Source organism: Schistocerca piceifrons, chromosome 7 (assembly GCF_021461385.2).
Source record: "Schistocerca piceifrons isolate TAMUIC-IGC-003096 chromosome 7, iqSchPice1.1, whole genome shotgun sequence".
In the NCBI taxonomy this organism is placed as follows: Eukaryota; Metazoa; Arthropoda; class Insecta; order Orthoptera; family Acrididae; genus Schistocerca; species Schistocerca piceifrons.
In genome coordinates this window covers 423,250,787-423,266,507 of record NC_060144.1, presented here as the reverse complement: position 1 = coordinate 423,266,507, position 15,721 = coordinate 423,250,787, and positions in this window count along the sequence as shown.

Sequence of the window (15,721 nt, the reverse complement as noted above, 5' to 3'; positions counted from 1 at the left end):
AACCTACTCCTGCATTACCCCTATTTGATTTTGTATGTATAACCCTGTATTCGCCTGACCAAAAGTCTTGTTCCTCCTGCCACCAAACTTCACTAATTTCCACTATATCTAACTTCAACCTATCCATTTCCCTTTTTAAATTTTGTAACCTATTCGCCCGATTAAGGGATCTGGCATTCTACGCTCCGATCCGTAGAACGCCAGTTTTCTTTCACTTGATAATGACGTCCTCCTGAGTAGTCCCCGCCCGGAGATCCAAATATTTTACCCAAGAAGACGCCATTGTCATTTAAACATACAGTAAAACGGGATGCACTCGGGAAAAATTATGGCTGTAGTTTCCCCTTGCTTTCAACAGTTTTCAGTACCACAAAAGCAAGGCCGTTTTCGTTAGTGTTACAGGGCCAGATCAGTCAATCATCCAGACTGTTGCCCCTGCAAATGCTGAAAAGGCTGCTGCCTCTCTTCAGGAACCACACGTTTATATGGCCTCTCAACAGATACCCTTCCGTTGCGGTTGCACCTACTGTACGGCTACAGTGGCATTTCACTTCCTACACTGTCGGCCCATGCGAATGAATAGCCAGATATTATGTTGTTTAATAAGTTCACTGGACTAGAAATTGATCACCCCCAAGGTAATTGATTATAAGTATCACTTAATCTGTGTAATTCCGCTTTTTGACTTAATAATTTCCTCGATTCGGTTGGGAAGTGAGTCCGTAATGCCAATGTCGAACAGATAATTGATTATAAGTATCACATAATCTGTGTAATTCCGCTTTTTGACTTAATAATTTCCTAGATTCGGTTGGGAAGTGAGTCCGTAATGCCAATGACGAACCTCGTTCTGGACGCCCCAGCATATCAACAACAGATGTTAACGTCGAAGCTGTGAAGAAAATTCTTTTGAAAAATCGTCGAATTACCGTAACAGAAGTTGCAGAGAATGTTGACATATCGGTCGGCTCGTGTCATACATTTTTTTCGGATCTTTTGGGCATGAGAAATGTGTCAGCAAAGTTTGTTCCAAAACTTCTCAATTTTGATCAGAAGAACCGTGTATGAGCATCGCTCAGGAGCTCTTGAATGACGTCAAAGATGATCCTGATTTGCTCAAAAGGGTCATAACTGGTGAAGAAACATGAGTGTACAGTTATGGTATGGCGTCGAAACCAAAGCCCAATCGTCCCAATGGAAGTATCCCGGAGAGGCAAGACCGAAAAAAGCACGCCAAGTTTGATCAAATATCAGTTTTGCTCAACGGTTTGTTTTTTTCAATTACCGTGGCGAAGTGCATCCTGAATTTATGCCTGAAGCCTCAACGTCGTACGGCCTTTAAAAAGTATTACCTTGATGTTATACGCGTTTGCGAGAAACAATAAGCAAAAATCGTCCGGATCTGTAGAAAAACCATTCATGCCTTTTGCATCACTGCAGTGTTTAGCACACTGGACTCGCATTCGGGAGGACGACGGTTCAATCCCGCGTCCGGCCATCCTGATTTAGGTTTTCCGTGATTTCCCTAAATCGCTCCAGGCAAATGCCGGGATTGTTCCTTTGAAAGGTCACGGCCAACTTCCTTTCCCGTCCTTCCCTAATCCGATGAGACCGATGACCTCGCTGTTTGGTCTCTTTCCCCAAAAAACCCAACCCAACTTTTGCATCACGACAATGCACCTGCTCGTTCATCGTTGCTTGTGACAAACTTTTTGGCCAAAAACAACCAACAGTCACACCTCAGCCACCATATTCACCGTATTTGGTCCCCTGCCACTTCTTCCCGTTCCCAAGAGACCTATGAAAGACGAAGATTTTCAGCGATTGAGGAGATAAAAACTGCATCGATGGAAGTACTCAAGGCTGTACGAAGAAATGATTATGAGAAATACTTCGTGGATTGGAAGGAGCGTTGGCACAAGTGCATCTGAGGGGGATTGCTTTGAAGGGAACAAAATGAATAGCGATGAATAGATAAATATTTTTTCATAAAAATATAAAGTCACCTTAGTTTTTGAACACATCTCGTATATTTTCAGTAAAACCTAATGTAAGTAATTTACAAAATTTAAATCACGAAATACTGAAATGTCAGAAGACCGCAACACAATGCATCAGTACTTGCAGAGGAATAACAACTGGTGCAAGAACTGGCAGTCGACGCTTTGAGTAAAAAAGGTAGCATTTTGCACCAACAAAGACAAGGAGACCCATTACCGTTCGACTGCAGTACTCGGGATAGATCGCTAGAAACAGCAATAGTCAGGCATAGATACATTAAAAAAATCTTAAGTGAATGTAATTCACACATGAACGTATGGCGTACGAGATAACCGTTCGTCCAACTCTTAAGTACTGATTATGAGTGTGGAATCTTTCCACGGTTGGATTAATGGAAGAGGTACAGTAGATCCAAAAACAACGTTACGGAAACTCTCAACAAATTATGATGGCAGACGTCGTTACAAGAACGTTGTGGATCACGGTGAAGGTTATCGTTGAAATTCCGAGAGCATTCGTTCCGAGACAATTCGGTCATCGCATTAAGACCTACCACATTTCTCGCAAAACTGTGTGGTGAGACATCTCACGGGCTCAGCATTCTTTTGCTGAGAATCGGCATGGTGATCCCGGGGTTCGTGAGCTGGGGGAAGGTAAGCACCACCAGTCCCCTGTGACAGTAAGCTCTGTTCACGCTTCAGCGACCGCCGTGCGGCGCGGTGGTGGAAAATTGTGTGTCACAGGGAACGAGGATCAAATTGTTAGCTTGACCGCCCGGATCACGAGTATGGTACCAACCCTTGTAAAAACAACCCTTCATCTCAAAGTACGCTGCGCGGTTATGAGATGGAAGGCTGTTGAAGTCAGGTAGTCGTTAGCGGGCAACCTCTGGGGAACCTACCGCACCTCAGTTGTATAGGCTTACCCAGGCACGCGGGGCTCTGTCTGAAAAGACTTATTTCCCTAACTTCTCGTGCGACCGAAATGAACCCTTCGAAATTCTCAGTCCCTCCTTCCAGTGAAAAAGGTGAGCGGGTGAAACGTACCCACACCCACTCTAATAAGAGAGCTCGGATAGCCAGTCCTCCTCATGCAATCAGTAGTAACAGAATGTATGCTGTTTCCCAGAATATGTTTATTATATTTAGAAGAATAGAGAGTATCTTCGATAAAGTTTCTCCATTTTACGTAGAGAAAGGCTTAAAGGGGTTGGTACATTAAAATCTGTAAAGCGCTTCCACAATGGAATTCTACTGATTGAAATATCTAGCTCCCAACAAGCAAAGAATCTTCAGAAAGCACAACGCCTCAGGGAGGGTCTAATAGAAACTGAATTGCACAAGATCTTAAACTACATAATGAAATGGGTGGATGGCAATCTTGTCGAGTCAGACTTACTTTTAACAGCATCACACTTCCACAACATGTCGAGATATGTTTCCTACGCCTAAGTGTACAGCCTTATTCACTAAACAAATGCAATAATTAAAATGCCAGCACTTTGGGCACAATATTCTCGGTTGTAAGTGAGAAGCCATTTGTGGAAAATGTGGTAAGGCCACCCACTACGTAGTTGGTTGTTCCTCTCCTCCAAAGTGTGGCAACTACTCTGGGGACCGCGCAGCCTGGAGTAGTGACTGCAGAGTTTTCCTTGAAGAACGGAAGATCCACGAGATAAAAATGACAAAGCGCATCCTTTAAGGTGAAGCCAAAAAGCTGTACAAGTCCATGCAGCCGTCCACACTCATTTCTGTGCTGCTACGTGGTCATTCTCAGCCATCGACCTCTCTTTGTCCTCTCTAGCCCTCACAGACTCTGTTCAAATGGAGGTCACTGAGGACTTTCATTCCAATGAACACTTCCCACTCCGCATTCACCTACTGGATGGAGCACTGCCTGAAGGGGAGTCACCAAAATGGATGGTCAGGGGGGTAACTGGACGCTGTTCAGCCAGCTGGCTGTGTTTGAACATCGCAACAGCTCTGGGAATGGATGAACTACATCACACGAGTGACCCACCAGGCCGATGACTTGCCCATCCCAAAGTCCTCAGGTCATCTTAGGAGGCGACCTGTACCTTCGTAGACAAATGATTGCCTTTCAGCAGTTTGGGACAGAAAATCTATTCTTCGATGATTTAAATGACACCCTACAGCAGACACCCTCAGAGTCTTTCCATTCGCGAGAGCCAAGACTCGGCGCCTAATTAAGGAGAGCAAGAAAAGGTCAAGGCCAGCCTTCCTACAACTCGTCAACCTTTCTACTTGTTATACGAAAGTATGGTAAGCCATCCGTAAGATTTCCTGTAAACACACCCGTTTACCAATAACACCAATACTGAAACAGGGATGTCTGAAAATAACACAAACGCTGGCAGAACATTTTGAAATAAACTACAGCCAGATTTCGTCGCTACCGTGAGACTGCAGAGAGGAGTAAACTGGGCTTCAGATCCAACAGTCCTCAGTCCTACAACTCCCCTTTCTCCATGTGGGAGCGGGAATTGCCACAGTCTTAGAGTCGTGACACTGCACCCGGTCACGGCCATACCTGGTACTTCATGTTTTGACACTTGCTAGCGGCGTCAAAGAAAATCGTCCTTGAATGTTTTAATGTTTTGTAGCAGGCAGGCTACTCCCACAGCTCTTGGAGGGACGCAATTTGGATAACTCTCCTTAAACCAGGAAAGGACCACACGTCTCCCAGTAGGTTACAGGAGTATTCCCTTAACAGGCTGTGTAAGAATGACCCTGGAGCGAATGGTTAAGCATCATCTGGTCTGGTTGTTAGAGACCAGACAACGTCTTAGTCTTTCTCAATGTGGTTTACGGAGATTTCGGTCCACTGTCGACAACCTACCCTGCTAGAGGCGGCTGTTAAGCATTCTTTCCTAGGTAAACATCAGTGTATTGGCATCTTCTTTGACATCAATAAGGCAAATGACACTACTTGGGGACATGATTCTTGCGCAGCAGCATCAGTGTGGCTTTCGTGGCCACCTCCACATCATCTTACTTTATGTCTTGACACGGCGGCTTTTTAGACTCGAGTTGGTGACACACCGTCAAATCGTTTTGAGCAGGAGAATGGTATCCGTCAGAGCAATGTTTTTAGTGATACACTCTTTGGTGTTGCCATTAGCAGTATGACGTCTACGGTAAGGATTCCTTCACAGTGCCCCTTATTTGTGGACGATATATCTGTTTTCGGTTTCAAATGGTTCAAATGGCTCTGAGCACTATGGGACTTAACAGCTGTGGTCATCAGTCCCCTAGGGCTTAGAACTACTTAAACCTAACTAACCTAAGGACATCACACACATCCATGCCCGAGGCAGGATTCGAACCTGCGACCGTAGCAGTCGCGCGATTCCGGACTGCGCGCCTAGAACCGCGAGACCACCGCGGCCGGCTGTTTTCGGTTTCTCCTCTGGTATTGCAACAGCGAGCCATCAGTCGCAACTTACTTTGCGGTGGTTATAGAAGTGGACGGCAAAGACGAGTTTTCAGTTATTTGCATTTTAATCGTTCTCGTTTTTAATTTACCTGACTTGCGTATGAAGACACTATCCTATATTTTAGAGAACCAGTGAGGTTTCTGGGCCGATTCCTGACTCCAAATTGTCATGATTGCCACGTCTGAAAGATCTTAATGTCAGATCTGTCAAAACCCTAAAAATCAATTGCCTCAGCCACCGGCCTTTGGGAGTGGACATGGCCCTGCACCAGTTTTATAGGGCCTTCGTGCGTTCGCGGCTGGACTCTGGGTGCACGGTGTATGGATTGGCGAGGTTTTCTTATTTGAAGATCATTGAAGCTGTCCATTATGAGGAGATTCGGGTGGCCACTGGTGCTTATAGGTTCAGTCTCATATCTAGCCTCTGTGCTGAGGCTGGAGACCCGGAATTCACCATCCGGCGGCAGCTCCTCATGTTGCGTCAGGCTGCAAGTTCCTCGCAGTTCTGACGTCCCCCTCTGGAACGCCCGTTCTCCAAATGTTCATGAGCCACAACTCCGCTTGGGATCAGCGTGAAGCGTGTGCTGGAGTCACAAGGTGTGAAGCAAGTACGACCCCAAATCCGGGGTTTTAAACGTCTGCCTCCCTGGTTACTGCAGACGCCCAGAGTAATTTCAGATTTTCTGCATTACAGGCGAGATAGCACTCCCGCTTCTGTTTTTCGTAATACACTCCTGGAAATTGAAATAAGAACACCGTGAATTCATTGTCCCAGGAAGGGGAAACTTTATTGACACATTCCTGGGGTCAGATACATCACATGATCACACTGACAGAACTACAGGCACATAGACACAGGCAACAGAGCATGCACAATGTCGGCACTAGTACAATGTATATCCACCTTTCGCAGCAATGCAGGCTGCTATTCTCCCATGGAGACGATCGTAGAGATGCTGGATGTAGTCCTGTGGAACGGCTTGCCATGCCATTTCCACCTGGCGCCTCAGTTGGACCAGCGTTCGTGCTGGACGTGCAGACCGCGTGAGACGACGCTTCATCCAGTCCCAAACATGCTCAATGGGGGACAGATCCGGAGATCTTGCTGGCCAGGGTAGTTGACTTACACCTTCTAGAGTACGTTGGGTGGCACGGGATACATGCGGACGTGCATTGTCCTGTTGGAACAGCAAGTTCCCTTGCCGGTCTAGGAATGGTAGAACGACGGGTTCGATGACGGTTTGGATGTACCGTGCACTATTCAGTGTCCCCTCGACGATCACCAGTGGTGTACGGCCAGTGTAGGAGATCGCTCCCCACACCATGATGCCGGGTGTTGGCCCTCTGTGCCTCGGTCGTATGCAGTCCTGATTGTGGAGCTCACCTGCACGGCGCCAAACACGCATACGACCATCATTGGCACCAAGGCAGAAGCGACTCTCATCGCTGAAGACGACACGTCTCCATTCGTCCCTCCATTCACGCCTGTCGCGACACCACTGGAGGCGGACTGCACGATGTTGGGGCGTGAGCGGAAGACAGCCTAACGGTGTGCGGGACCGTAGCCCAGCTTCATGGAGAAGGTTGCGAATGGTCCTCGCCGATACCCCAGGAGCAACAGTGTCCCTAATTTGCTGGGAAGTGGTGGTGCGGTCCCCTACGGCACTGCGTAGGATCCTACGCTCTTGGCGTGCATCCGTGCGTCGCTGCGGTCCGGTCCCAAGTCGACGGGCACGTGCACCTTCCGCCGACCACTGGCGACAACATCGATGTACTGTGGAGACCTCACGCCCCACGTGTTGAGCAATTCGGCGGTACGTCCACCCGGCCTCCCGCATGCCCACTATACGCCCTCGCTCAAAGTCCGTCAACTGCACATACGGTTCACGTCCACGCTGTCGCGGCATGCTACCAGTGTTAAAGACTGCGATGGAGCTCCGTATGCCACGGCAAACTGGCTGACACTGACGGCGGCGGTGCACAAATGCTGCGCAGCTAGCGCCATTCGACGGCCTACACCGCGGTTCCTGGTGTGTCCGCTGTGCCGTGCGTGTGATCATTGCTTGTACAGCCCTCTCGCAGTGTCCGGAGCAAGGATGGTGGGTCTGACACACCGGTGTCAATGTGTTCTTTTTTCCATTTCCAGGAGTGTATATTATCTGACATTTCATCTGAGCATCACAACTAAGCAGCTGTCTTTGCGGATGTGTCCAAACAGGGAGCCTCAGTTGATTGCTCTGTGGTTTTCCCAGGTCCTGGTGACAAGAACCGACTGCCTCAAGACTTTACTGTCTTCGATGCAGAATTATATGCGATCTTCCGGGAACTGAAACAGTTGAGACGTTCTTCCAATGCTCAATTTCGTGTCTGCTCCGTTCCTCTGTGTGCCCTTCACTTTCTACAACGTTTGTACCCGGCATATAAAGTAGTCCCAAATGTCCAATATGTCCTCGTTCAAATACAACGACTGGGGAAAGAGGTGTTTTCTGCTGGGTACCAGACCACATGGGTATTACGGGGAACGAAAGGGTGGATCTAGCAGCCAAGGTGGTGTGTCGTGATCCTCAACTCTTCAGCTATTTTGGTGTGCCAAACCCCTGCATGCTATAACCTCGCTGTTGAGCTCCAGAGCCTTGTGTCGGTGGGAGTATGAGTGACAGGAAGTGACAGACAATGAGCTCCGCCTAGTAAAGACCACAACACGGCCGCGACGTACCTCCTTCCAGCTACGTCGACGAGACGAGGACCTCCTTACTCGCCTTTTCATAGGCCACAGCACTATGACGCATGGCTTGTTGCTTCGGTGACAGAACCCTCTAAAGTGTGATGCTTGTGGTGTACAGATCACTGTGCGCTACATTTTATTGGTCTGTGTTTTGGTTGGTTCAAATGGCTCTGAGCACTATGCGACTCAACTTCTGTGGTCATTAGTCCCCTAGAACTTAGAACTAGTTAAACCTAACTAACCTAAGGACATCACACACATCCATACCCGAGGCAGGATTCGAACCTGCGACCGTAGCGGCCTCGCGGTTCCAGACTGCAGCGCCTATAACCGCAAGGCCACTACGGCCGGCCGTCTGTGTTTTATTTTCCGACCAACAGGTCGTGACGGATTTGCCTACAGATCTGCCCTGCATTTTAAGTAACGTTTTTCGAGTTCTATATTTTGTGAACTGTCCAATATTTTCCCCAAAATGTTATGGAGATGGTTTTAATTTGTTAGCAGGGTGACTGGCCCACCCATATTTCTTACAAGTTGTCAGCCAGTGACATTTGCGTGTGCCCTTCTTTCACCTCCCTTGTCAATTTATTGTGTTTTACTCTAACGTACAGATACTTTTACTCTTTCTCCATTTTTTAGATCATATTTGATACAGTTATTATGTGGTGGATTCGAGTGCCTGAATCTGGAGCAGTTTTCGAGATTTTATGCACATTCATTTGTTTTAACGAATGTAAGGGAGCTGACGATCTCGCCGTGGAGCGCCCATAAGCTTCAGACACACTCGCTCACAGTACGACGAGAAAATCAGAGAACTAAGAGTTCGTACGAAAGGTTGATAAGGAAATCGCCCTTCTCACGCGCCATTCGCGAATGAAAGAGGGAAGCAGGAAGTTAAAGTGTTACCAGACAGAAGTACCCTCCGCCACACACCATCAGCTGGATTGTGGTGAATAGGCGTAAACACAGATGTGATTTTATAGAGGCGCAAACAACTATATTCGACTTAAAAGTAACAAAAGACAGAAACGGGGAATAAACTTTTTCCCAATCATAAACCATTTTGTTGTCAGAAGGAAAACTTTTATTTATCAGCAGTATCTAAGATGGATTAATCGTTGTTGCAGTGAGTAACAAGACTCTGTGATATCCGTATTAAAATCTCATCGGAATTCATGTGTCTCCTACTTATATCTATCAAATTTAGTACACATATTCTTGTACTAAACAAAACCCGGTTAGGATTTTCTTAATTATGCTTCGATACAAATAATTATAATTATCTAGTTTCACAGTGCAATAGGTGCGTATTAATTTATCGATATATGTTTAAAAAAAACTAAAGGCAAAGAACTGTTGTACAAACTAAATGTTATCAATAATTCATGATATACAGTACCTATAGGCAACACCTCTACTTGCAGAAACGTTGTATTCCAAAGATAATTAGCGAAATATACGGTGTGTTAACGGTTCTGCTTGTGGTTATTGCTTCTGCTTCTTGGTTTCATGAATTCTGCAGGAACTGAAAATTTCCTTCTCCAAAGAGAGTGAAGAACACCCTTGTAATATCACGGCTCAGGAAAGCGTTTCGAGAGCAATGCTGTCGTCGTCAGGTTGTAAAAATTAGCTCACGAAGTTAAAACACTAATAAATCTACCAGCGATACTAATTGGAGCGCTCATAAGATAAAACAGGATAAAAATATATTATACTGTGGATCTTCTTCTTGCATTAACGTCGTCGAAATCTGTCAGTGGCTGTCCCATATCACAACGCACTCTACCGCACGCCCTGTCTTAAGAGTTCTGTTGTGGGTTCCAAGGGTGTCAGAATGGCGCTTGTCCAGAGGTCCGGGTGAGGTTGTGGAATGACATGTACGCGATATTATTGTAACTAGTGTTTCAACCTTAACGCTGTTCTACTAGTCGCCTACTTTTCCTCACTTCCTTGGCCTACAATCGTGCCTCTAGCTGTCCTGTCAAGGAGGTATTATAAATTTATAATAATGTATCTTCTCTAAAATAATTCTACAATTACGCTAAAAAATCACTTTTCGTTATTTTTCACTCATTCTTTCAGAATTTTATCATATTTATTTTCTTGATTGGGGTCTAGTTTGTCTCGAAAGTTGACTTTCCTTCCTTCCTTTCCAATGGGTACGATCTCTAAATTATCTTCTTTTCCATTAAGGGTGTGGCCTATTTACTATATGTGATTCTCAACAGTTGATAAGTCACAATTACTTAATCTGAATGCGTACTTTTGTTCCCCGTACCCGATCGAAAATGTTCTATTTGTCTGTCCAACATATTTTGCGACATAGGATACGCATTCAATTTCATAAACTCATCATTTTACCTCATCCGTGCTTCAGGCTGCACAAAAACAGATTATTTGCAGGAAACGCTTTTTTAACACCGTATTGTTTAAAACTGTTCGCGATCTTTTGCGAAACTGTTCCATAGCACGTTATCGCGACCTTTTCCATTTCTGTCTGTTAAGATTTTAGCTTTTTAATCGCATGACCTAAATTTTACAACTTCATGCTGAAAACATTGTCTATCGTGACGATTCTTCTCGTGTGTGTAGGACAGAAATACGATTGAATGCTACCAGTTATTCCTGTACCAACTTATCGGCCTTTATCTCACAACAGTAATGTATAATATTAAACCCTCTAATTTCTGTGTACAGCTGCTTTACTATCAAAAATCTGAAGTTTCTTCAACACTGATTTGTTTATCAATTTCGCTGAGCATTTGTTGGGAAACCTGTTTACTAGATCAGAAATGGTCGTTTGCTGCGGCAGTCGGCAGACGTTTCTATCTCTGGCAGAGTGTCTACACTTCGGCGCACATATGTATTCATGTGGAAAGGATACGACGCCTATGATGCTCTCCACAGCACACTGCATCGAGGAGCGTCCTACGTGTTGGAACTCAGAGACAGATGCGCCTGCTCCGTTGTTTCTCTGTTCAGCGAGCGATGACAACACTATCGCAGCTCCCCAAACTAGCAGCACCAAAGGCATTCACACGGAAGATATGCGTCCTGCTGAGCTGCCTGTCAGTGACATATGCCCACGTTCGCCTCTGTTCGCCACACAGCAGCACTTCTAGACAGCTAGTTAAAGCGCAAAGTAGCCACAGGAGGCCTTGTGATATGCAGATTAGGCAGAATAGCAGTACGACCGTATTTCAGCACCAAATTCAGTGCCCTCACCAACTGCGCTGCCTCTTTCGGGAACATGAACTACACTACGAAAGGCACCAGAATGTTCTCTGCAGGGTAAGAAGCGGTACTACTGCCTCTTCAACTGCGCTGTCACTGCCATTGCTTGTCATTCTGTGCTTTTACCCAACTGAAAGCTGTTACTGTATATTTAGATTGGATAGAAGTTAAGTCGCCATATCAAATAAGTATAAAATTGATTAGTGTCTCCACCACAGTCGTCTGTGGCTTTGTCTGACTGTCGTGAAACTAGTGAATCTTCAATTTTTTTCGACCAAATTACGTCAACTGAGGACTAGTTTTCGTCATGCTGACATCACGTAGATGGCTCTTGCTCAGGTGGTGCCCTCTGCATTCGCATATCCATAGATTATTATTGTGTTTGCTGCCCTGTCTCGCTTGCATATTCAGTTATCGTACCAGACGGTAAAATATGCGAAGTCTTCGACTGCCCTGTTTCTGTGTCAAGCGGACGCTTCCGCATATTGGTAACTGCAACGCCGGTGTCTCTATTGAAGTCGTTAACACATAGTCTAATTTCTACTGCCCCTCCAATCGCATAATCCGTGTAGATCGAAACGACAGTCAGGAAGCTCGTCTGATCCAACATATTTTTGTGTTTATTTATCAGACTGGGCTCGGCCATTGAGGGTGTTTCAAAATATCTGTATTTAGGTTGACGCTGATGATCAACACAGCGCTCGGCAACAGTAGTGTAGATTGGTCAACGAAACTGCTGTCTTGCCGGCCGCGGTGGTCTCGCGGTTCTAGGCGCGCAGTCCGGAACCGCGCGACTGCTACGGTCGCAGGTTCGAATCCTGCCTCGGGCATGGATGTGTGTGATGTCCTTAGGTTAGTTACGTTTAAGTAGTTCTAAGTTCTACGGGACTGATGACCACGGCTGTTAAGTCCCATAGTGAAAAAAAAACTGCTGTCACACAAATCCAAGGAATTGAATTCCAGTACAGCACTAGTGGCTGCCGCATCGCGGTCGCGAAGCGGGGCCGAGGCAGTTCCAGATAAGTTTTATAGTCTGACGATGATTTTTGGAATTGTAGTTTTAGCTTGGAGATGTCCACTATGGTCAAACGATAGTCACTGTTATTCTGAAGAAGATTGAGTTATCCCGACTTAAACATAGGTAAATTCTAGGTAAACGGTGAAACTGAGTGTGTTAATTATTAAAATTAAAATTAATATTTACGCAGTTGCTGACAGGGCCGCGAAATGTTTAACACATTTACACACAAGGAATATCTCAAATTCCAGGTACATTCGGGCAGAGATTGTCCTTAATAGATAGCACCATCTGTTTGATCTTCGTGGGTGGCTGGAAGACCATTTAGATTACTTACCTGTTTAAGACTCTACCTGTCCTACCTGACGTTGCACCGCAGAATGGAAACCGCGCTACGTTTTAGTCCTTCTCACTTTGTTGAACGGTTTCCTTCTCGTTTTCCTGGACATAGTTGACCTAGTGTCACGGACTCAATGCCCGTTAATTATGACCACTATTATCAGATTATAGAAGGGTGAAAGATATCAAGGGACATCAATATGCCCTTATACAGATGGCAGTAGTATTGCATACATAAGGTGTAAAAGGGCAGTGCATTGACGGATCCGTCATTTCATCTGAAAAGGTTTATGATGTGGTTATGGCCGGACGACGGAATCGTAGTTGGAGGTAGACGCATGAGACATTCCGTTTCGGAAATCCTTAGGTAATACAATATCGCGAGATCCGCAGTGTCAATAGTATGCCGAAAATGTCACATTTCAGGCATTACTTTTCACTATGGACAACGCAATGTGCAACGGCTTTAGCTTATCGGCAAAGAGCAGCGGCATTTGCATAAAATTGTCAGTGCTAAAACCGCGGCAGATAACCGCAGAAATCAATGTGGGACGTACGATGAACGTATCCGTTAGGACAATGCGACGAAATTTGGCATTAATGGGCTATGGCAGCACACAACCCACGAGAGTCCCTTTGCTAACAAGACGCTATAGCCAAGAGCCCCTCTCCGGGGATCGTGATCATATCTGTTGGACACTAAACTACTAGTGAACCTCTGACAGGTCAGAAGAGTCCCGGTTTCAGTTGAGAACATGTGATAGTAGGGATCGAGCTTGGCGCAGACCCCACGAAGCCATGGACTCACGTTGTCGACGAGGCACTGTACAAGTCTGTGGTGGCTTCATAATTGTGTGGACTGTGTTTACATGGAGTGGTCTAAGTGAACCTGTGATTGACTGGAAGCGGGTATGTTCGGCTGCCTAGAGGCTATCTGCAGCCGTTTATGGACTTCGTGTTCGCAAACAATGATGGAATGTTTATGGATGACAATGTACCACGTCACAGGGCCACAATTGTTGGCGATTTGTTTGAATAACACGATATTAGAAGTTTTCCCATGACCTCAGTGTATTAATTTGAGAGAGGAAGTGGTCCAACCTGCCTACATAACGATGTTTAATGTACCTCTTTTGTGGGCTTGATGACGAAAACAACGCCCGTTAAGGCATAGGTACATAAGCGTTTGTTTTCGATAAACGGAATAACGAAGTCGCTCATTTGCTTTCTGTTCACTTATCAAAAAGAGACAGATATCCGTCCTTCAAAGCGCAGACAACAACAACAGAAATACTGCGTAAGCACACAGCACAGTTACCTACTAATCAACATTTCAATCTGCGAAGAAACAAAGCCTTTCCGATTAAGCTACGGAATATATATATATTGTGATCCTGTGGCCATCTATGATATTCGATTCTGAAATCTTTTATTAGTATTTATTTAATTTCTTCGTCGAAGTATTAAGTTGTTAGAAGCAAGCCCTCACGTTCATAATCACTTTAGGTGATAGTGGCATGAAGAATATCAGTTCATTAAGAGTAATACCGTGATCTGAAGTTTAATCTTAATGATTTATCTGTATATGAATGTGTATTCCCCATGTTGATGGAAACACAGTAACGCCAAATAACAAACATCTGTAATCATCCTTTCATTTGATGTGTTGCACATCATATTAACGAAACGTTAATTGAGCAATGAATGTTGGGTACTTGGATGATTTGACCACTGTTATATTAAAATTAACCTGTAATGGTCGTTAATGTTTTGCCATCCACACTCAGAGCCATAATAAGTTTATCATATTTCGATCGAGTGCTTCAAACTTTATTGTGTAATGTATTAATTATCTGAACTGCACGAACATGTTATGTTTAGCAAAATTGCCGCTTAGTTTTTGAAATCATTTCATTACTATTTCTGCTATTCCGCCACGTGTATCTCGCTTGAGGCTTACTTTTGCTCTCTGGTATGACCCTAGAGTTATTTGTTTACTCTTAAATACCTTGTAAATTTTGTAACTTGTTGAACACAGCAATTTTAAGCATGTCCTAGGGTATTCCCTGTGACCCTTAAATGTGATGCCCTTCAAATACGTAGCCACCATGTTACTTCCTCCTTATATCTTGCATTCGTAAAAACCTTTGTCAAAATACATTACGCATGTTGATTGCATTTGTTCTCGTTATTCATAAGAACCTTGAATTTATTGCAGATAATTCCGATGTATCCCTCTTTTCATTTCACATCTTAAGATTCTATATGCATCCAATGACATATAACGGTAAATGGATATCGGCATGCTGTATGCGTGATAAACCTGATTTTGCTTATACGCGTATATGCGTTCCATTTCCATATAAAATCCGGTATTGAAATTTACTCTGTAATTTTACTATAGTTTTTTAACATTTTGGGGTGCTCCATTTTCCTAGTATCCATTTTTCTGTCTTATTCTTTATTTACACTTCATCTAGGAAAGGAGTAGAAAACTTATGTATATGAATTTTTTAATTTGTTCTCTGTCTCTACTGTAACTGCAATTTCTCATGTAATGGAATTTCTTCCTCTGAAACTCGTTTATGATTTAGAAATTTCTTACTTATGTTTTACTGAAGAATTCTTGTGTTGAATTACAGCACAGCGCAAACTCTATTTTTACTCGCTCTTATATGGAGGTCGTCTGCAAAAAGCAGTGTCAAGTCATTATCTGTTGCCTAAATTAAATCCGTAGTTGAGTAACATAGTTACTTCAATTTTAATTACGTTTGTCTTTATCTTATAATATACTGATAAATGATGAACCTACGTTCATATTTTTTGTTTCCATTTTATTCGTAGCGTACATGCACTGTGACATAAATATAAATCGCCTCTTGTAAATGAGATACCTGTGTTTTGAAACGTCTTGAAAAATTTTCCTCATTACATGGCTGAATGTTCAT